This window comes from Cricetulus griseus (assembly GCF_003668045.3).
Source record: "Cricetulus griseus strain 17A/GY chromosome 1 unlocalized genomic scaffold, alternate assembly CriGri-PICRH-1.0 chr1_1, whole genome shotgun sequence".
NCBI classification, from domain to species: Eukaryota; Metazoa; Chordata; class Mammalia; order Rodentia; family Cricetidae; genus Cricetulus; species Cricetulus griseus.
Genome location: NW_023276807.1, coordinates 201,673,325 through 201,697,102, shown reverse-complemented (window position 1 = coordinate 201,697,102; position 23,778 = coordinate 201,673,325). Strand labels below are relative to the sequence as shown.

Here is a 23,778-nt window from a genome sequence, read left to right as displayed (position 1 = left end):
GAGCCAAGTTACCTCAATCACCCAGACAAGCACATGGCAGAGCTGGCTTTGGTGGCTCAGGCCTGACTTTAAGAGCTGCACAATGCTACTTCTCTAGAAAAGCCAGTCAGAACTGAGGTAGAGATGGCAGAAATGAAATGAGTTGCAGTTCAATGAAAGGTGATTTTTGAAAACCAATGCTTTAAGCTTTAACCAATGCTTTAATGCTTTAAGCTAGGTCCACTGGTATGAGACCAACCATCTTCCCAATGGGTCTTTCTTTAGGACAGAATCCTGTCAAGTGACTAGAATTCCTAACAAGTCCATCCCACATTACACAAGGCAGGGTCACACATGAAAAAGTTCAATAGACAATGTAGTCTGCTATTTATTTACTTAGTTTTCATATCTTTGTGTGGAGTCAGGCAGATCCCTGGGGCTCACTTGGCCAGCTAACTCAGCTCCATGTCCTAGTGAGAGATCCTATCTCCAAAAACTGTGAGTTCAAGTTATGGACAGTGCTTGAGAAATGAAACTAGTCCTTTAGTCTCCACATGTATGAACACATGTGTGCATACACATGCATGCATGAACACACACACACACACACACACACACACACACACACACACACACACACACACACACACCTTCGACTATATGCAAAAAGATACTCTAAAGCTCGTTAACAGTGGCCTTGCTTGGCACATATGAGGCCCTGGATTTAATTCCCAGTAACATAAACAACAATAACAACAGTATGTCTCAATTTTCTTCCCAGTGAAAGGCAAAGAGCAAAACATGAGTAACTTGTACTAATCTTAAATAGGAAAATGTATCAGTGGTTGGCTGTGACACAAGAATGTCAAGAAAAGGGAAGTAGTATCTGTTCATAGATTTGTTAAGGCTTATTATTTTCTGCATATGAGTGTTTTGTCTGTATGTATATACATGTACTATATGCATGCCTGATGCCCACAGAAACTGAAAGAGGCCATCAGATTCCCTGGAAACGGAGTTATGAGCTGTCATGTGTATGCTAGGAATTAAACCTGGGTCCTTTGCAAAAGCAGTACCTGCTTTTAATTACTGAGCCATCTCTTTGGCCCATTCATTAATTTGGGGACATTACATTTGTCTTACTTAGGTTAAGTATACAACAAGGGCTCATTTCAGCAGTGGACAACAACTGTCCAGGGGTCTAGTAGGTGCTACTAAACATGCTTGAGCAGTCACACTTACTGTCTCTAGTGAGTGGTACCCAACACTGGTTTACTTTGAAGTAGACTCTTTCCAAGGATTATACTCGAATCAAAGCAAAGGCTTTGTTTTCCAAATCATAAACAAATTTAGGGGAAAGTTAAATATACTGGATATTAAAATGTAGGTTATGGGGGGCAGGAGATGGCTTAGTTGGTAAAATGCTGGCCTGAGTGCAAATACAAGGATCTCAGTTCAGATCCCTGTACCCACATACAAAGTGGGACCCAGTAGCATATGCCTATGATCCCAGCACTGGGGAGGTGGAGACAGGAGGGTTCCTGGGGCTTACTGTCTAGCCAGTCTAACTGGGAGGTACTGGAGAAGTGAGAAGCCCTGTCTCAAAAAATGAGGGGAGGTAACAGACGGCTGCTGCTAGGGAAGTGAGTCATTTTTCTTTTGGGAGGGTAGCCACTAGTAGTTGACCATGCTCCAGTGCAAGGCCCTTCACCCATGTGCTTATGGGAGGCACTAATTGGATTTAGTGGATTATAAAAATAAAAAGGACATGAAGTTGGGAGAAGGACTTGTTGAGTGTATCTGGAAAGCATTGGGAGGGTAGAGTAGGCGAATATGGCCAAAATACATACGTATATAAAATTCTCAAAAAATAAATAATTATGCAAAAAATTAGGTGTTGAGCAATTCAGGAAGATAACTAACATAGGTAGCTGCCCTACACACACACACACACACACACACCTCACACACACACACACACACACACACAGAGAGAGAGAGAGAGAGAGAGAGAGAGAGAGAGAGAGAGAGAGAGAGAGAGGTTTTATTGAAGAAGTCTGAGGGAAACCAGGTCCACCCCAGGCCTAGTCAAAAGCAATCCTATGAGAATAACTGATTCTGTCAATAGGCTATTAAGTGAAAGCTGGCCACTTCTTGCTATAAGCAAAACACAGTGCTGGGCCTCATCTAACTACCCCCACCCTGAGGCTGAGACCTGTTCCAGCTCTGTCAGTGCACTACGGAAGGCACTGAGCAGCACTCCATGGCACAGGATTCAGAAACCTCAGGCTTTAGCAGAGGTCATCTAGTTCTTTGTCCTGTGTAATATGGAAAGTGTGAGTCTGTATCAACATTTAAAATAATGGTCCATGAAATAGCCAATGGGAGAAGTAGAAATACAGATTTCCACTCACACATTAGTAAAAATTACATCAAGCACACAAAAGCTTATCTGACAAGTATTCAGAAATGCTGTCCATCACTCAGATATAATTTATATTATATCTCTGGAATTCTCAGGTATCTCTGGTTATAGGATAAAGAAGTATCAACGACAATATAATTTCCAAAGGCTGGCCTGGCCCTGTAGTCACTTAACAGTTAATCTGAACACAAGAATAACAATGATAAAAGCTATCTTGATGTAGCTTAAGACTTTAGGATAAACATCAATGAATATGTAGTTTATTCTTTTTGGCAATCTGGTAAAAATGGAAAGCAATACATAAAGAGAAAATTGCTGCTGCCATTATATCATTTCTTCTGTTTGTCCATAGTTCTCTGACATAGTCAATACCAGCTTTTTACTATCTTAAATTCCACTTGTCTCCTAATATTGCCATATCAGAAATATCTATATATATTCTTTGTCTCAATATGCCATTCATTTATCAGTGATTTAACTTTTTTCTGTGGGCACAATTTCCCTTTAAAGATACAGAACTAAAAGAGAAGTATGTAGGGGTTGTGGGGGATGGCGTGGCTGGAGCACTGGCTGCTCTTCCAGGAGACTGGGTTTGATTCCCAGCACCCACATAGTGGTTCACAACCAACTATAACTCCAGTTCTAGGGGGATCTGATGCTCTTTTCTGACTTCTATGGGCACCAAGCACAGACATGATTCAGAGACATAAATGAAGGCAGAATACTCACACATAAAATGAGTAAATCTAATAAAAATATTTTTAAAGTAGAAATGTAGCGATGTAAGATAGAAAAGTAGATATATACATATAATAATAATACTTATAATGTACAGATAAGAATTACATTCTAGGGTTGGCCTAGGCCCTATCCCAAAGAATATGACAGACTTTGAAGACCCCCTATGGAAGGTCTCACCCTCCCTGGGGAGCAGAAAGGGTATGGATAGGTAGGGAGTTAGTTGGGGGGGGGCAGGGGAGGAGGGGAGGGAGAGAGACCTGGGATTAACATGTAATTTTCTTTCTAATAAGAAAAGGAAAACAAAACAAAAGCAAAACAAAAAAGAATTACATTCTGTCCACCTGCCCCTTTTTTTCCTGCCTTTTTAGGAATGTACCATTGCATAAAAAGCCAGGACTGTCTGGCTCTGTACCTTTTATCAGTGTTGTTGCTTTTCTTTGAAGACATGTTTAAACTTTATCCTGCTCATGGAAAGATCAAGGCTTTAGATCTGATTCCCCAATTCCAGGGCTTTTAGCACTACTTTCAACCTCTTCTGCCAGCAATCTCTACCTCAGGATCCCTGTGAAGTCTTCGCTCCCTCCTCTCATCCCTCCTTCTCCCCTCCCCTTAGTGTCTATGACTTTCTGAGGATGCCTTGGCCAGCACATCCAGTCTTTTCTTGTTCTTTACAGAAAGGAATCAGCTGTAGGGTTCCAGACATAAAAGGCCTCAACTAAACACAAAACACAGGCATTGATGGAGAAATAAAAGATCCAGGAAATAAATTCTGGAAGAGGAACGAGCACAAAGTGTCTTTTATAATAAAACAGTACATGAAGAAAGAGGAGGGGCTTGGCAGAGGAGAGAGAGCCATCCTGAACATTTACATAAAATATTTGTATAATGCAAACAATTACATTCAAGCCATACAGAAACAAAGTGAATCCAAAAAATGATAGGATTTTTAACTAACAGCCAAGATCAACAGAAGTCTTGAATGGGCTGTGATCGGGGAGTGCCAGGTCCTGCCTTCTGTATATGTGGCAGTCAATTGCATCCTGTGCTGCTTCAGTGACTTACAAAGCACCCACAGCAGACTCTGCCTGGGGTGGGTCTATAAATGTGTGTCCATGGCTGCTTTCTAATCTCAACTACTGGAGAAGGGCAATCTGGGAAACCCTACAGCACTTTCTCAGAGATAGGCATATTAACATTAATAATAAATATTACTACTGAAGTGTTCTCTAAACCTCTTACAATCCTGTTTTGGAGACAGAAACTGATCAAGAAGAAGTGCCTAGGACCCCCTTGGGACCTGTTACATCCTCTCATGATGTGCAACATAAAGGATTACGATCCACACTTTAATAGGTTACATCTATGCTATATTAATAAATATATATTTGAGGGGAAACCTCCAGTTTTTAAAACCCTGTTTTGTCAAGAATATAATGTTCCTTTCATTTTAACGTCCACAAAGATAGCAGACTGACTTGCAAAGAATCTGACAGTGTAAATGGCTGAGAGCTATAATAATGTGACCAGAGTCAGAAGGGGATGAGGGACCTGTGGCTAGTAGCACCCAGAAAAAATGTGCCCAATTAAGTAACTTTCTCAGTGAATAAAAATATACACTCTCCAGTATACACTGTACACATCAAGGTCACGAAATAGCAGCAACACTATTTTACGCTCACAAAACATCTCTAGTTCTAGATGTCTTCCCATCAGTGTGTAACTACACTCTTTGGCCACTTTCTTGCCAATATTCTCTGATGACAAGGCCAGCAACACACTTGGAGCATACAATTTTGCAGAGGTCACCGAATTAATCTTTGTTGGGTGCATAGCTTTTTGAGATCCATATTACAGTTAGCAGTTACCTACCTAGTCCTGTGTGCCCAAGACCCATTCTAATGTGTCACAGATAATTCTCAAAACAAGTAGCTTAGAGGGGAACAGTGGGAACAAGGGAGTTCACCTAGACTTTACTCAGCAATGATCAGCTTTTATCTACAATTTCCACATGTAGTTATAAGAGTATCTAGATGATAAAACGAAATAAATGTCCCACAGCTAGGTCCCCCCATCTATATGAACTTCATATCTGTAGAAGACAAATGCTGTTCCCTGTCTGACTGACAGATGCCTAAGTGGTTCGAATAATATTGTTTGTGAATAAAGTTCAGAAGGAAGGGTATTGTTTATTTATTGGACAGAGCTAGCTCATTGTCCCTAATGCCAAGAAACAGTGGGTTAAATTACACCACAAAAACTTAAATGGCCAGACATTAACACCATACTCAGGAGGTCCTTGTTGAAGTTTTTTTGTTTTTTTTTTTCTTTTTCCCTGTTAAAAACATTTCATTACCACCATTCAGTTTCCCAAAGAGTAAAGAAGGGAACATACAATGGGAAGGTAGAGAGCTGGATGGTATTGATAAGCCCTGGTATTTGAGGAAAGGGTGAGATGACCGTACTGGGAATGAACTTCCCCCCAAAGTGTGAAAACATACACAATACATAGAAACTCGGGAAACCAATTCAAATAAAGTTACACAGGACGTTGTGAAGCATGGAAACTTAACAGGACATCAGAAAGACCACTCTCACTCTGCATTATAAGATGAATACCCACAGGGTGTATGTGGGTTGTATATATTATAAAGAGCCGATCAGAAAATACTAAAGTGAAAATAAAGTAGCTATTTTTCTATACTAATTAACAACAAGTCATTTATAAGCCATAACTGGCCAAATAATAATTGCTTTAGGAAAGAAAACTGGAGAGGCCTAAGTCGACATGACCTTCAGGTTTATTGTGTCGGCCTTCACCACATTCCAACTGATTTGTAACATAAGATGTTCTGTTTTCTCTGGCACTCATCACACCTAATTGGTGCACAGGCACTAATCACACCTAACTGATACAGCACCTTTGGTTCACTGTGACTCAATGGATAAAGTCCAAACACAGCACTGCACATCCACCCTGGGCCTCATACACCTCATTATCTCTGGGGTGGTCAAATCCAAACCCATACTGGATGGATGTCTGAACCCCAGAGGTGCGGCCTTCATTTCTTCAACTGCTCTGCAGTTTCAGGCCTGTGTGTCCTTGGATATGCTGGCCCCAGCTGAGAGGAACCCCTTTCCCTAACACCCCTGCTTCCTCTAAATACAGCCAACCTCTGGACTCAGTCTTACATCCTTGGCAGCCTCCCCACTGTGGGTGAAATTTTTCAGATATGGCCTGTGTTCTCTCTCTGATTAAAGACATGCTGGCTGCATCACTTTCTAGTTGAGTGACCTTGGTCAAGCTCATTAACTGTGCTGGGGCAACTTCCTCATATGCTGAAAGTCAACATCCATTTGCTATCACGGTGAAATGATGACTGTCAAAATTACTTTGTGTGAACAGTAAGGCATTAAAACATGTAAGCATTACCCAGGCACTCTAAGTCTGGGCTAATGGTGAGACTGGGCTTCTCGGTTTCCAGTTCCCCTTTCGAGGATGCTCTGCATTCTTATCCTTCTTTCTGAGTCCACTAAGTTCTGTGCTTCTATCTGCAGGAAACACCCATGGCGATGTCTGGATCATGGGGGGCGGGGGTCGCCTCTGAAAGATATGTATTTCCTCAATAATGTGCACTGGAGCACCATGCTTGCAGACTCAATCACTAAGGAAATATGAAAATAAGTGAGCCTACAATCAAAGGGTGACATAAGAGTCCATAAGTCTCACCTTAAAAAAAAAGTAACAAATGCCTTGACTGTCATCAAGAGTAGCAAGAAATTTCTGCTATGCTAATTTTACTAGGTTTGGCATGTGTTGCATTTGCCATCTTAGTAACTTGCACTTAATGTATGCATGCTTTGACATTATCAGAATTACTGCTGCAATCCAATGCCAAGTCACCAATGTCTATTACACTAGGTTTTATGAATACAAAGATAAAGGTGGTGGACTCTGCCCAGAAGTCACTAAATACACTGAAAGGAAGCTAAGCCATCAATACACATTATTAAAATGTCAGAATAAAGTAAGATGTATGGAGGGCCTAAAGATCGGGAAGGACATGAGTTAGGGCACCGAACCCCATAAAGTTAACACTGTACCTTACAAATTATTGGTGGCCAACAACTTATTACATATCACCATGATATATGTGATTATATTATATAATCACACTAATATATGCTGCATGCTAAGGCAGATATTTCTGGATTGCCTTTCTCCTTACTCTGATTTTAAACCTACTTGTGTTGTCTAAGCACTGTTCAGACCTTTACAACAGTCCCATTTAACAGATGAGAACATCCGAGGCATAGGCCTTGCAATTTTTCCAGGTTAAGAAGCAAAAGTAAAAAATATGTAAACAGGACCTAAGAGATACACAAGCATTCTACACGGAGACTAAGAACCCATTTCCCAGAGCCGTTTCCTGCTGTTCATTCCTCCTCTTCCAACACACCCAGGGAAATAACACATCGAAGCTCTCCTTTCCCGCCAGGGCTTTTCTCTTCCCGGGTCTCTAACTGAACTGTTGATTCTCAAGGAGACACTCTCAAACCTTCCCACTCACTCCAGGACATATTTAAAATCACCAGCGCTTCAGAAGACGTGAGACCGAATCAGATATCCATGTGGACACTGGTACGGTCAAGAAACTAAAGCTACCGGATTAGGGATCTGCTCCTGGATCCCCTCCAGGGGATGGCAGCAGCACTCATCCAGGAGGCACCATCCCCGGTGGAATCCTCCCCTCCTGACCACCTCCCCCTCCTTGGCAGCTTGGGTGTTGCCATCTGCTCCTTTACCCTTCACCTGACGACGCATCCCGCAACCTGCATCCTCACCCGACCGACCAGCAGGAATCACGGGGCAACCGAGCCCCTAACCCAGTCTAGCGACCCGCCCCTGGCCAGCCACTTACGGTTCCAGTACACCGGGTAGCACTCTCCTTGAGTGACGTCCACCTCGTAGAGGCCGCCCCGCACGCACACCGGCTCGATGGTCACCAGCTCCTCCATCTCGGGCTCAACTAATCCTTCACATTTGTTTTGTTGAACAAGGATCTAGGTCGTCCAGGGTGGCATGAGTGTCAATATGTAACTTGGGTGGCCATGAATTTGTGATCCTTCTGTCTTTCTCCCAAGGGTGACATTGCAGCCATAGGACACCACACTGGGTTCTAGGTCCACTTGTTTATTACTTAAAGCCATGTCTCCTATAACCCAGGCTGGCCTCTTATTGGAAATGTTTAGCCAAGGCAGGCCTGAAATTTCTGATCCCCCCCCCCCCCCCGCCCCGTTTACTTAGAAGGTAGGATCAGAAGATCAAGGGCTAAGAGGTACAAGGATCGCGTCCAATGGTTGGATTTGAGCTATGACATACCACACTCAGCTTAGTAACTTTTTCTTTTATCCTTATGTTATTATAAGTCTGTTTATTTTCACAGGTATATTCATGCCACGGAGCACACAAGGAATCCAGAGGACAACATGAGGGAGTCTGTTTTCATCCCCAAATGTAGGTCTATGGGACTCAACTCACATTGTCAGGCTAGGCAGCAAGCACCTTCACACACTGAGCCATCATGCTAGCCTTCACATAGACCTTCAAAGTTTCTTGTATAAGCTGGGTGTGGTAGTACATGGATGTGTTCCTACCACTCAAGAGACAGTATGCCACTACTTCATGTAGAGTGAATATGTAGCCTTCTTGCTTAAACTTCTTGAGTGGTAGGTTATTTGCCTTCATTGACCTATAGACTTCTTTTCTAAAACTTTGTGATTTACAAGCAACTTCAGACTTTCCAAAGGTTAGAAAGAGGTGAGGGAGGAGCTTGGGTCACTAACGTGCCTGGTGTGCAAGTCTGAATCATGGAGTTCAGATTGCTTCCACCATGTTAAAACTGGTTACAGTGGGGAATGGTGGATCCTTGAATCTCACTGGCCGGCATGCTAGTCAGTCTGATCTACAATTTCAGTGAGAGTTCTTGTCTCAAAAGGGAAGGTGTGGAGAGATAGAGGAAGACACCACAGAGATAAACTCTGACTTTCACACGTGGACATAAGGCTTATACACAGATGTGTCCAAACATTCACACACCTATACACACAAGCTAGGTTGGTGGTACATGCCAGCAATCAAAAAACTGAGGATGTGTAGGCCAGGAAATCAAAGCCATCCTTGACTAAATGAAACACCATGAACAAAACCCAAAAAAATTGAAAGAAGGAATAAAGAACCCCTAGATATCAGTCATTTACATTTCCTCAATATTTACATTTCTAATTATCTATTTTGTATTTCCTGAAACATTTAAACATAAGTTACGTACATGGCTCTTTATGACCATATATCGTCTGCAGAATAGTTTAGCAGCCTAGTGGTCATAAAGGCAGTTATTAACGTGTAGTGTTTGCTGTGCTGGTGTTGAAGCCCAAGGCTGTGGGCATGCAAGACCAGCTCACTGCTGCTGAGCTCCACCCCAGCTTTTGTTTGAGTGTTGCTCTGAGGCTGCCAGTGAGTTTGTGATCCTCCTGCTGGGCTTCACAGAGCTGAGCTTGTAGACCTGTGTCCCTGACTAGTTAGTGCTTTCATGTTGTTGTGATAAACACCTTGGACAAACAAAACATGAGGAGCAAAATCTTTATATGGTCACAGGCTACAGGTCATCAAAGCGGGAAACTGTGGTGGTTTGAAGAGTAATGGCTCCCAGACACTCATGTGTTTGAATGCTTGGTCAACAGGGAGTGGCATGTTAGGAGGTGTGGCCCTGTGGGAGTAGGTGTGGCCTTGTTGGAGAATGTGTGTCACTCCAGTGAGCTTTGAAGTTTCAAAGGCTCAGGCCAGGCCTCAACACTCTCTCCCTCTCCTTGCTTCCTGCCAGTGCAGATATAGAGCTCTCAGCTGCTTCTCCAGCTCCATGCTCCCTGCCATTCAATAATGGACTAAACCTCTGAACTGTAAACCAGCCTTCATTCAGTGTTTTGTTTTATAAGAGTTGCTATGGTCACGGTTTCTCTTCACAGCAATAGAGCACAGAATAAGATAGAAGCCAAGACAGGAACTCAGGGAACCCATAGGCAGGAACTGAAGCAGAAGTCATGAAGAAATGCAGGTACTGGCTGGATTTCCCTGGATTACTCAGCCTACTTTCTTTTTTTTTCTTTTAAAGATATATTTATTTATGTGTTTTATGTAGGTGAGTATTTCATCTGCATGTATGTCTGCACCCCAGAAGAGGGAATCTGATCCCATTATAGATGACTGTGAGCCATCATGTGGGTGCTGGGAATTGAACTCAAGACCTCAGTGAGAGTAGCCAGTGCTCATAACCACAGAGCCATGTCTCCAGCCCCCTCAACCGCTTTCTTATAGAACCATGGACTGCCTGCCCAGAAGTGAGTAAAACAACAGTGGGTTGTAGTCTCTTGTGTCAATCAAGCAGTTCCTCCAGAGACCTGCTGGAAGACCAATCTTGGCGACAATTCCTCATTTGTGTCTCCTTCTCAGATGACTCCACTTGGTGTTGAAAAAAGGGACCAGCACTGAGATCTGGGTTTTGGCAGTTCACTATTTTCAGCTTGGTACTGCCAGTTGCTATGCCAGCATCCCTCGGCTTGTTTGTGTGTGGGAGCCACATGGAGATCTTTTTAATTCCTTAATGGGATTGGCTGGAGAGTGGCTCCTCATTTAAGATCATTTGCTGCTCTTCCAGAGGAACCAAGTTCAATCATCAGTTCCCACAGGTCAGCTCACCCCTGTCTGCAGATCCATTTCTGGGGACCAGACCTTTCTCCTGGCCTCTTTAGATGCCAGGCACATGTGCTGCACATACATACATGCATGTCCACATTCATACATACATACATACATACATACATACATACATACATACATACACACACATGTGGTGCACATTTATACATACATACATGCATGTCCACATTCATAGTACTCATGTAGTGAACATGAATACATACATATGTAGTGCACATGCCAACATACACATGTGTGAACATACACCCATACACATGTGTTACACATACATATATACATATGGGGAGCACATGATACACATATGGTACACATACATACATACACATATGGTGCACATACATACATACACCCATGCTGCTCGTACATTAGTACACATATAAACATACACCTGTGGGACACATATCACATATGGTGCACATACATACATTCACATGTTGTGCACACACATACATACACAAATGGTGCACATGTAGACCGGCAGAACATGCACAACAAAACAATTAGTCTAATTTTTTTAAATGAAGATAAATTATAATATTTTATGTGTGCAAATGTTTGACTGTGTGTATGTCTGTCCTGTGGAGGTCAGAAGAGGTCATGGGATCCCATGGAACTGGTGTTATGCCCACAATGGAGTTGCTGGGAACCAAACTCAGGTCCTCTGGAAGAGTAATCGGTGCTCTTCTGTGCTGAGCTGTCTCTCCAGCTCCAAAAATAAGCATTAAGGACACTGCATCCTGAAGGCCTAACTTAAAGCCCTGTGTTTGATTGTATAGGGCTTGTTTGGAAGGCAGCTTAATGTAGCTCAGGCTGACCTGGAACTTAATATGTGGGTAAGGATGATGATAAATCAGATCCTCCTGCCTCAGATTGTGACTACAGGAATTACAGACAGTCTCACTACCCTGTGTCACTCTGTTACACTGTTCAAAAGATTAAACCATGCTAGACATAGGGCTCAGCAGTGAAGAGTATCGTGTTGTGGAATATTACCGTATCTGTGTAAAGGTGTGTACTTTATGCTGCATTTATTTAATTATGCAAAGATGTGTTAGTTTTGTTTCTGATGCATTTGTTTAATTATGTAAAGACATGTTGCTGTTTCACCTTGCCTGCCTAAACTGCCTGATTGTTCTAATATAAGCTGAACAGTCAATTGCTAGGAAGGAAAACTATTCTCTCAGGCCTGGCAGGCCAAGGAATATATAGGATGAGGACTCTAGGCTGGGGGAGAGAATGAAGAAGAAGAAGAGAAGAGGAAGAAAAAGAGGGACATGTCCGGGACCATAAGCCAGGCATCTGCCAGCCAGCTAGAAAGTGTGGGACAAACAGAAGAAAGAAAGGCAAAAACCCAGAGTCAAAACATAGATGAAAAGGTACAGCTAGCCAGAAATAAGCCTAAGTGAAGACCAAGCATTCATAACTAAGAAGTCTCTGGGTCATGATTAGGAAGCTGTCTGGTGGCCCAAGAGAAAGCCTGTTACAGCACATGGTTGCTCTTCCAGAAGACCAGGGTTCAGTTACCAGCACCCAGAAAGCAGCTCACATATGTCTGTATCCTCAGCTCCAGGGTTACCAAAGCCCTTTTCTGACTTCCATTGTGCATTTCACACATGTGGTACACAAACATAAATGTAGGCAAAACACCAATACAAAATGAAAATAATAAATAAAATGGTTGTTTGGAGAAAATAGATTTTTTAAAGATAGAAACATATCTCCATATACTTACTTTCATTTAAGGGATTTTTCTTTAATTTTTATCTCTTTTTTCCCCTCTGTGTATTTACAGATGTGCCTGTTCATGTGTGTAGGGATGAGGGTGAGAGGCAGGGGTGGTTGTGAAGGCCACAAGTCAATAGTGTAGTTCTATGTATCCATCTTTAAAATGTTTTCAAAAAGCAGATTCTTTCACTGGCCCAGAACACCTCACCAAATGGCCTAGGTTCGCTGTCCAGGACGTCCCAGGGATCTGCACTGCCTTCCCAGTGCTGGGATTATAAGCACTACATCACATGGATTTCATTAAAGATAGTTTTTCAAGACACATAACCCTAACTCTCCGTTTTTTTTCTCTCTCTCTGTCTCTCTGTCTCTAAATAGATACAGATACACACACACACACACACACACACACACACACACACACACACACACACACACACACAGAGAGAGAGAGAGAGAGAGAGAGAGAGAGAGAGAGAGAGAGAGAATGGTATATCAAAAACCTCTTAGTTTCCATTAGTCTCTTGAGTTTTTCATTGTATGATTAACAAAAGGAGTAGAAGGATCTTCCAGACTATAGTGTGTTCAAGGCCAGCTGGGATATATGAGAATCTGTCACAAAACAAAACACAATACAGAAAAAGTGGGTGGGTGCTTGGGGAGATAGCCTGGTCAGTAAAGTGCTTGCCTTGTTGAGTTTGAACCCCAGAATCCACTCTAAATACACTAGACGTGGCTGGGTGATGGCGATGCTTGCCTTTAATTCCAGCACTCAGGAGGCAGGGACAGGCAGATCTATGAGTTTGACAGCACACTAGTTTATACAGTGAGTTCCAGGACATCCAGGACCACACAGAGAACCCCTGTCTTGAAAAATAAAATTAAATAAAATAAATTGCCAAGGTGCTGATTTGGCACCAGAAAGTTGGTTTTTAAAAAACATATTAAGAAATATTCCTGCTCTCCTGTAGGCTTGTAGGACTTGCGTGCCCCTAATTCTCCATATCATTTGCCTAGGACAAAATCCTCATCCAATAAATAATTTGAGACTTGAGTCCGGCCCCTTCTGATTGCCAGCTTCACCAATCTGAACCAGCTAAATTAATGAGCACAGCACTTGTAACTTTCCGAATCAAACAGGGGCTAGTGACTAGCTAGGGAAGAGGGTCTAGGAGCAGCCTGCTTGTCTGTCACTGTGATCAACTCTAGCTCACTTCATGCTGAGAATGGACTGTAACCATCTCTTTCTCATACTCTTTTTTCTTCTCTGCTATCTCCCAAGTGTTGGTCTACAAGTGCACACCACCACGTCTCCTAGTGAGTTTTAGGTTATCATTTGACATTACAAAGTGGTTTAATACTTTCAAGACATGGGCGTATGGACTAAGGTTGCTGTCTGAAGCTCCCAAGGAATCAAGGTGTGCTTTTACTATTAGAAGGGTCATCATCTTGTTTATGGGCCTGTTGTGATCATTAGATTTCTTTTCCTGTGTCCTTTCCATTTTCTCCTGGTGGAGCTGCTGTGCTCTTCCAGAGAAATCTTCTGTCACCCACAGGGCAAGGGGACCCCAAAATCTACACATGCAAGGAAGGACTTGATCCACTGTTGTCACTGGTTGTTTCCTCTTATGCCCTGAATGAAGACAAACCACCCTGGTGGAGGAAGCTGGTTCTGGAACAGGGTGGAAATTGAGGACACATGTTCCCAGGAAGAGGCTGACCTTGTAGGAGAGGCTCAAGTGGAATCAGCCTGCTCTGCAATGGGGATGGGGATTTCCTGCCAGGTCTTGACTCTGTGACTATTGTTGTTTTTCTCACCCAGACACTGGTGGATGCTTGCCAGCCCCTCTGATACACTGTGCCCAGGGTAGGCCCTGCCCTGTGGTGGTTTAGTAGCTGTGTGCTCCACTGAGCTCCAGGCATGGAGGAAGGCAGATTGGGTGTCACTGTGTGTGTGCTGACAGGGCCTCCTGAGGCTTTGGCCACACACTGGCCCTGTTGTGGTCGCCAGGTTCCATGCTGCTCCTCAGGGCATGCAGTCACTTGGCTCTGCCGCAGCTGGAGGAGGAACTTTGCACACAGCATCCTGGCCTGGGAGTGGGGCAGGCAGCAGCTGACCTGGACACCGAGGCCGGAGTACAGCAGCTGTTGTGCACAGTTTGCAAGCTCCCCAGACCCAAGGGTCAGCAGAGCCTGCTGCTCATCAACAATGCAGGGGAGACTCCCTACCAGTCCAGGGCTGAGGCCTCTCTTAGGGGGTAGTACCTGAAAGTCAAGACTCCAAGCAGAAATAGGATGTCTCTGTAGGGTTAGCACAGGTTCCTTGTCTAAAGCTCCTGTGAAACTTTCTCCATTGCCTTGAGCAATGCCCCCTGGCAGGAGCAGAATTCAAGTTTCTGAATGAATCCCCCTACTTTTCTACAGAGCTCTGAGACAGGTGTATTCTTAGCTTGCATTAGCAGCATCTGCAGAGCTGAGGTAGATGTGAAAAATGGATATGAGGAGAAACTGCAGAAGGCTGAGGAGAAGAGAGCCCCCGCTGCTGTGTCATTTCTTTGGTCCTGTTTTTTCAGGAACTCTTGGGGATATTTCCAAAGACTTCCTGAACGTGCGTGACCCAGCAGAGGTGAACAACTACGGGGCTCTAAACATGACTTCATGCTCTGCTCAGCTCCAACACCCTGAAAGCCTTCCCAGATAGCCCTGGCTTCAACAAGACTGTGGTTAACATCTCATCTCTGTGTGCCTTGGAACCCTACAAGGTTTAGGGGCTGTACTGTGCTGGGAAGGCTGCCTGAGACAGGTTGTACAAGGTCCAAGTTCCTGAGGAACCCAGTGTGAGCTATGCTCCAGGTAAGTGGGTGATACTTCCATTGCTGACCCAACATGGCTGGAACCTTTCTGGGGCTGGAAATGTGGGGAACTCATCAATATTCTCAGAAAAGAATCTAAAGAATATGTTGCACCTTGCCTCATGACTCCTCATCTTGCAAGGAAAATACAGACTAAGAATTTAGAGCAGGAGGGGCAGAGGTACTCAGCTTAGGAGTTGCCTGCTGGCACGTGGGAGAATACACCCATACACATAAGCACAAATACGTTACAATTAAAGAACAAAAGACCACATTGCCTTTATATGTTTAGATGGGTGTTCTTCTTCCTCAAGGACCATATGCTATTTATCCATGTATCCCCAACACTAGCAAAGCACCATGGAGGCCAGCAACAATAAATGTTCAAAGACAAGCAGTTAGACCTTCTTGACTGATGAGCATCCCTGGCTGAGCTATGCTGGAACCCTGAACAGGGTGGGAAAGGGGTGCTAGGATGAATAACATAGGGTCCCTGTTCTCATCAAAATTACAGAGTATACAGTCTTCTGATGCCTTGTCTTGTATAATCAGCCTATTAAGATGCCACCGTGCTGGGGCCTTTCTTCTAGGCTTGTGATTTCTGTGGTTAGAAAGTAAGAATATTTGATGGAATGTGGGAGCAACTCAAGGGTGAGATCCAGTTATCAGTACCCCTTTGGACGAGGTCAGGATACTGGAGGCAGGAGTGGAAATGGTTTGTCTACTATTTGAATGGGCAGGCCAGGATCCAAACTAGCTTCTAACCCTTGATCTACCTGGGTCTCAGGATATTACCTGGCACCTGCCCTCCATACACATACATGATATTGCTTGTTCCAGCTCCCCTGCTCTGAGCTCAGCCCAGACTCATTCAAACAGCAGTGATCACATGTAAATTGTAGGTAGGAGGAGAGCTATGACACATGGGCCCAGAGCTTAGTTAGCCCTCTGGAGACAGCCTCAGGCATCATGGAGGAATGACCCAAGAGTTTTAGGTTTCCCCAGAGTCTGTAGACAAGCAGGAACCACTCTACTTATCATTTCATCTCTGGAAAAATGTTCTAACAGGTTTCCAAAGAGAAGTGTCTGTTTGGAAAGATAGGAACCCTGTCCCAGAGGTTCTCAAGGAGATACAACTGGGTATGGTAGATAGAACACTGAGAGGTGTGTGCAGGAGTTCAAAGTCACCCTTGGCCATACAGGAAGTTAGAAGTCTGTGTGGGCTACAGGAGACTGTGTCTCAAAACAAGACAGGAGGGACAGGCTAGAGGATATTCAAATGAAGCAAACTGATTCTTTTTCTAGTCCTGGGTTCCATGAAATTTCTGTCCCATAACACCTTTAAAATTTGTTAGACTATATAATTCCTTGAGTGCTGTTTTAACAGGCAGGAAACATTGTCTAGTAATGCAAGTATAGTTTAGAAAACTTGTTAGTGACAGGTCTGTGTGTGTGTGACACACACACACACACACACACACACACACACACACACACACACGCACAGAGAGAGAGAGAGAGAGAGAGAGAGAGAGAGAGAGAGAGAGAGAGAGAGAGAGAGAAGAGCTTATGTTATGTTTATGGAGATTTTGCCGGCATGTGTATGTTCATCTCATGCAGTGCCTGCAGAGGCCAGAAGAGGGCAGCATCGCCCTTGTAACTGTGAGCTGCCAAGTTCGTTCTTGGTATCAAATCCTGATTTTCTGCTAGAACAGCAAGTTGTCTTAACAGGGAGCCATCTCCTCTCTCGTCCCCTACACTCAGCTTTTTACTGGGGATCTGAACTCATGTCCTCATGCTTGTACACTGAGTACTTTACCAACTGAGCCCCCATCGAGGGTTTAGAGGAACGATGTGAACCAGGAGAGGGCACCCAGATGAATTCATCAGAAGGCTAGAGCTGCTGATGAAATGAGGAAAAAGCAAGGTTGTGGCATGGACCTGCTGGAGACCAAGCTGACAGTCTCACCTGGGTCCTGGTTGGCCATATGTGGAGTGAGACACCTGGGGGGGGGTCTGAGTATCACTTGATAAAGTGGGAAAGTTGGGAAGAGATGTCAGGTGCCTAAGAGATGATGAGCTTGATTGTAAGTGATACTCAATAGACGTTAGCTTTGGGTTCAAACTCAGTAGTATTGTGAGCTGGGTATCGTGGCCCTCACCTATAACCCTGGTCCTGTAGAGGCGACAGCAGGAGGATCCTGAATTTCAACAGAGAACATAACTGAAATAAGAAAAAAATACTAGAAGATAATATAATGGAACCTTGTGCCAGACCTGACTCAGCTCCACCCTCTACAGCCACTGGGAACCTCCAACCTGTTCTCTGTCTTGTACTTCCATCCAGTAAGTCCCCTGGACACAGATATGCAGCAGCTGGCTAGAGAAACCTCCAAGGACCCAGAGTTAAGGCCCAGACTGCAGGAGCTGAAGTCAGAGGGGAAGCTGGTGGATTGTGGGTCCTCAGCCCAGAAACTACTGACTTTGCTGCAAAAGAACACCTTCCAGTCTGGAGCCCACATTGACTTCTATGACAGTTAAGACCATGTTCTGCCCCAGAGACCCAACCAAAGCCAGCCTAACACAAATTGAACTACTCAGACACAGCCAGTAGAGAGTGGATGACACTACCAGTCATCAGATGGCTTTCGGGGGACTTGAGAGATAGGTGATGGGTACTGGAGTTCTCTATCCCCCAGAAGAGAACTTTAGAGCTGGGAAGAGGAGGAGAAGCTGAAACACTGTACAGAGAGGCTGAGTGTCTTGTCTGTAGGGTGAGGAGGGTAGGATATGATGCAGAAAGTGGACCAAAGTCATCACAAAAATGCTCCTTGAATTTCTTGTTTGTTTGGCTGCCTTCTTCCTCTGGTATCCACTGTTTCTCCCTTGGCTCTAGTTCAAATACATAGGTATCAAGGCAGATGCAATAGTGTGTAGGTTGTCCTTCATGAATGCCTGCTAACCTCCTCTAGAGGGCACAGGGGTGACATCCCAGTTCATTAGCTAGGATGTCCTGAGAATTAACTTACTGCTGTCACTTCACAGAGCATTGACAGAGAGCTGAGTGCCTAATTCCATCCAGGCATACACAGTGGTCATTGTAGTTCCAAAGTCATCAAGATGGATCAGCCAGGACACCTATGCCTTTTTCACCCTTCTGTCCACACTGACTCACTTTCCTGCCATTTTCTTAGGGTCCTATGGCTAGTAGATGAGTCTCCATGCTCAGGGCCCAACACAGCAGACAGCCCTCACCAGTGAGTGGTGGGATTTCCAGTTCTACCCCTGGCCAACCTGCCCGTGCTGTACCAGGTTCTGGCTCCTGTGGTGACCTCTCTTGACACTGTCCCTGTGGCTCATGGTCTGCTGTTGGGAGGAGAAACAAGGATCCATGAAGAAAGTGCTGAGAGATTGGAGACTTTTACAGATCTCACTCGTGATTGCATGCCTGGCTGCACACACACACACAGACACACACACACAGACACACACACCCAGACACACACACAGACACACACACACAGACACACACACACACACACACACACACACACAGACACACACACACACAGACACACACACACACACACACAGACACACACACACACACACACACAGACACACACACACAGACACACACACACAGACACACACACACAGACACACACACACACACAGACACACACACACACACAGACACACAGACACACACACACACAGACACACACACACACAGACACACACACACACACACACACACAGACACACACACACAGACACACACACACACAGACACACACACACACAGACACACACACACACACAGACACACACACACACACACACAGACACACACACACACACAGACACACACACACACACAGACACACACACACACACACACACACACAGACACACACAGACACACACACACACAGACACACACACACACACAGACACACAGACACACAGACACACACACACACACACACACACACACACACACACACACACACACACACACAAGGGGCCACAGATCCAAGTCAGGCATCTTCCTTTCATTTATATTTTGAGGTGTGGTCTCTCTCTGACTCTAAACTCACCAGTTCAGCCAGACTGGGAGAGTGGCAGCCAGAGCATCCCAGGATCCTCCTGTCTCTACCCCACCCCCCAGCACTGGAATTGCTGATTGTGTCACTACACCCAGCTTTTGACAACACAGCTGGAGATCTGAACTCAAGTTGTAATGTTGAGCACCAAGTGTTTTCCCAATGAGGCATCTCCTGAACCCCCAAGACTTGAATGAGACCCAAAAGTGAAGAGGGGCAGCAGTAAGCAGATGAAATACCACTTTGTTCTCTGGAGAATTCATTTACAGAGCCCAAACCAGACCTAGTGAGAGTCAAAGACTGGGACAGGTGGGCATAGACAGAATGTGGGTATAGAGAGAGTTCGGTGGATAAAGACAGCTGTTACCAAATGGTCCCCTTGAGTTCCATCCCCAGAATCCTCATGATTGAATAGGGAACCAACTTGCTCAGGTTCCCCTGACCTTCACAATCATTCCCCATCCCCCAAATATAAATAGCACTATGTTTTAAAACTTCAAAGTGACACTAAGAAGCCCGAGGCAGGCAGATCTCGGTGTGAGTTCAGGGCAGCATGGTCTACAGAGTAAGTTCCAGGACACCTAGGGATGTTGCACAGACAAACCGAGTCCTGAAACAAACAAACAAACAAAAAACCCAAAATTTAAAATGGAGCTGGTCAGTGGGCTTTAATGCTAGCATTCTGGAGGGAGAGACAGGGGAATCTCTGAGTTTGAGGCTAGCTTGATGTACAAATTGAGTGCCATTACATCCAGGGCTACCCAGAGATGCTACACAGACACCTCATTGGGAAATTTTAAAAAATCAAATGGGAGCTGACCTTGAACTAGAGCCCAACATCCTGTCTCAGCCTCCTGTGTGCTAGGAATACATTTATGAAGCAATAGTCCTATAACCTATAACCCCTAATGAAATAGAAACAGTCATCAAAAGTCTCACAACGTAAAATCCCAGGGCCAGATGGTGTTAATGCAGAATTCTACCAGAACTCAGTCTATGAAACCCCTTCTTATAGGCCACATGTTCTACTGTTTGGCAAGTCTCTAATACTCATGCATTTCCAGATGTTAATTCTGTTATATTAGATTTGAAGTTTCAATGGGGACTTGGGAGGACACAGACCCATTTATAGACACACTACACACACACACACACACACACACACACACACACACACACACTCACCACAATCAGGCATGATTCAACTAGCTGTGCCCAGTCTGAGGAGAGCCCTTAAGGGTCAGCTGATGCACCATGTGTAGGAGATCAATGGGAATACCAAGTTATTAAAGAGTGAGTTAATAAAATTAACCTTGGATTAGAGGGTGGAGCCATCACCTAGTGGACAGAAATTAGCTATACAAAGGATGGAGGAGTCAGGAATAGGGATAGAGAGACACAAAGGAAGCAGTAGGGAGGGACTTAGACATATGGAGACTTTTTGATTTGGGACAAGTGGAGGGATACTTCTCTTGTTGGACCACCACCCAAAATGGAAGGTCCACTGGTTGCTTCTGGGCTTTCTTGATCTAACAGGTTTTCAGCCTACATCTGACTCCAGAGTCTTTATTGGTAAGTAGAACCATAGTGTCTTAGTTACAACCTACATTTGGCATCTGTGGTCAAACTCGTGCAAGCAGGACCAGAAATCCTGCTAGGCCCAGGTCTCAGAGGTGTGGTGTTGACTGTGGGTCCTTGGAGCAGTGTTGGTAGTTAAAATATTAGTAGGTTTTGGTGCAGCTGATAAGCTGACAGAAAAACAACTAAGGTCTCATAAAGGTGAATACATGGCAATTATTAAATTAGGAAAGTGGATGCAGGAGGACCAGAAGTTCAAGTCATCTTTGGCTATACAGGGGCCCAGAGGCTAGCCTGTGCTACAGGAGATCCTGTCTCACCAAACCAAAAAGCATAGGTAAAATCAAAGAGCAGAAGAGCAAGGACTGCTTTTGTTTTGTACATGATCAAGATAACTAATGCTTCAAAATAACATTGGCTGTGAGATACAGCTGATGGACACAAGCCTGTGTCCCATCAACAACTGAGCTGGCATGGCTGTGATCAGCCTTTTCCTTTTTCTTGAAGCTAAGCTTCTGTCACCTCCAATCAGATGTTATCAGTTTAACACTTTAAATGGACCTAACAGGACAGACCCAGAACCAGCTATGTGACATAAGCTTCAGAAAATGGATGAACATTTACAAGAGATCAAATATGGTTTTTTTTCTGTCAAAAAAGCATTCACACCACTGAAGGCATCGCATGTCTACACAATCCACTAGCACTGGCTAGCAATTCTATCCAGCTAAATCATCACATGCTGAAAGGGAGGCATGGGTACTGTCCAGCAATGGGCACCAAAGCTGTACGTGCCAGTTCTCTATCAGAGATTTCATTTTTTGAAAGTCACAAAGGTAGACCCTTCCTCATCATCAACACCTGGGAAAACCAAGAAGGAGACTCAAGAGCTATGTTGTTGGACAATGAAGGTTCTACTACTCACCAATTCTCCCCCAAGATGAAAAGTTTAAGATTGGAGGTGGTGACACATGGCTTGGGTGACACATGTGCCTCCCTAGACACATCTCAGTACTTGAGAGGTAGAGGCAGGTGGATCCCTGGGATGTCAAGGCCATCCTGGTCTACAGAGAAAGTTCCAGGATAACCAGGGCCACACACAGAGAAACCCCATCTAGAACAAAAAGAAAAGATTGGATGAGGGAGTTTTATTTAAACCCAGGCTTGGGATAATCAAGAAAGACTGTCTTGTCAATAAAATGTCCCTGTTTTTTTTTTTTTCAAAGGGACTGTTGTTTGGGGATGGGACTGTGAAGTGCTGCTCAGATGATTCTAGTCCTAAGGTGTTTTGTCCATGGACAACTTTTTTGAGTCTTTGGACTAACAGTACTGATATTTTGTATCAAAACCATTATTATCCACACCTCCTGTGCCTGATAACACAGTAGCTTTAGTACTCTAATTGACTCACCAGTATAGATAAAAAGTGAAAATATCCCATGAATGGACAGCTGCATTCAGACAGAGAGACAGAGAAGGTGAAGGACAGGGTGTGTTATATCCCATCCAGGAAACGTCTTTTCTTCCTCAAAGAACAGGCTGTTGTTAGACTTTTATTTATTCTGTTCTTGAATTCTTTCCAGCTGCCCTGTTCCATGCATAAGTGATATGGTGGAAGCTTTGCCCCAGCCCCTGGTTTCCATATACCCAAGAGTCTGGAATGTTATGGTGGAGTTTCCACCCAACCCCCCCTTCCCGAATCTCCCTCCAAATACTGCTGCATCTCAGAAAGCCTGCCAAATGATAGCCAAACCCCAGAGATACTCAAGACCACTCCCACAGGGTATTTAAACTGCATCCCAGAGAACAGACTCATGGTTTTTCCAGTCTCCCTTCTCCATAAATTCTCTGGGAGGCTGGAAGGCCACCCGGGAGCACTGTATCCATTAAACGTGGGCTTTTTCTAATTTGGGGTGATTTGATTTGGTACTGATTTGAATTGCTGCATCGGCAGAGAGGGTAATCAGGTATAGAAACTGTTCAATAACATAACCGTTCAAAAGAATGGCATCTGACTGTTACCTCTGCCCTTGCCAGTCATGACTTTTGAACTGCCAGGAAGATCCTAAGATAACCACATAGCAGGAGGCTTTCTACTAGATCACAAAGACACAGTTGTGCCCTTAAGACACTAGCTAGCCAGGTGGTGGTAGCACATGCCTTTAATCTCAGTAGTGGGGAGGCAGAGCCAGTCAGATTTCTGAGTTTGAGGCCAACCTGTTCGACAGAGTGAGTTGCAGGACAGCCAGAGTTATATACAGAGAAACCCTGTCTTGACCCTACTCGCCCCCAATTAAAAGAAAAAATAAAGATCATCCCATGTAGCCTGTCAGTCCTTAGAATAGGAATCCACATGACTTGTGGTATACACAGAAAAACAGGGGCTGAACAAAAAAAGAAGAATGAAAGAAACACTGAGGTACATGGAATCAGTGGGCCAGAGTTTGCGAGATCAGAGGGATGTGTTCAAGTTCATATACATGTATGGACATGTCACTGTGAGACTTCTTACTCATGTGTAGTTAATATAAGCTAATGCATAGTTTTCACTGTGAAAAAGGGACACATAAAAGTGGAAATGACATAAACAGAGAA

At 44.2% G+C, this 23,778-nt stretch overlaps 1 long non-coding RNA gene across 5 annotated transcripts; it reads left to right on the top strand.

Moving 5' to 3' along the window:
• The first annotated feature begins 8,474 nt into the window (after positions 1 to 8,474).
• On the top strand, positions 8,475 to 18,423 carry LOC113838010. 5 transcript variants are annotated; one of them, XR_003488577.2, is made up of 3 exons: positions 8,475 to 8,660; positions 14,201 to 15,497; positions 17,117 to 18,423. It is a non-coding gene; the product is annotated as an uncharacterized LOC113838010 (long non-coding RNA). The 5 variants fall into 5 exon arrangements; XR_003488580.2 differs by having other exon boundaries at positions 8,476 to 8,660; positions 14,467 to 15,497; XR_003488579.2 differs by lacking the exon at positions 8,475 to 8,660 and adding an exon at positions 10,640 to 10,888.
• Positions 18,424 to 23,778: the final 5,355 nt, after the last annotated feature.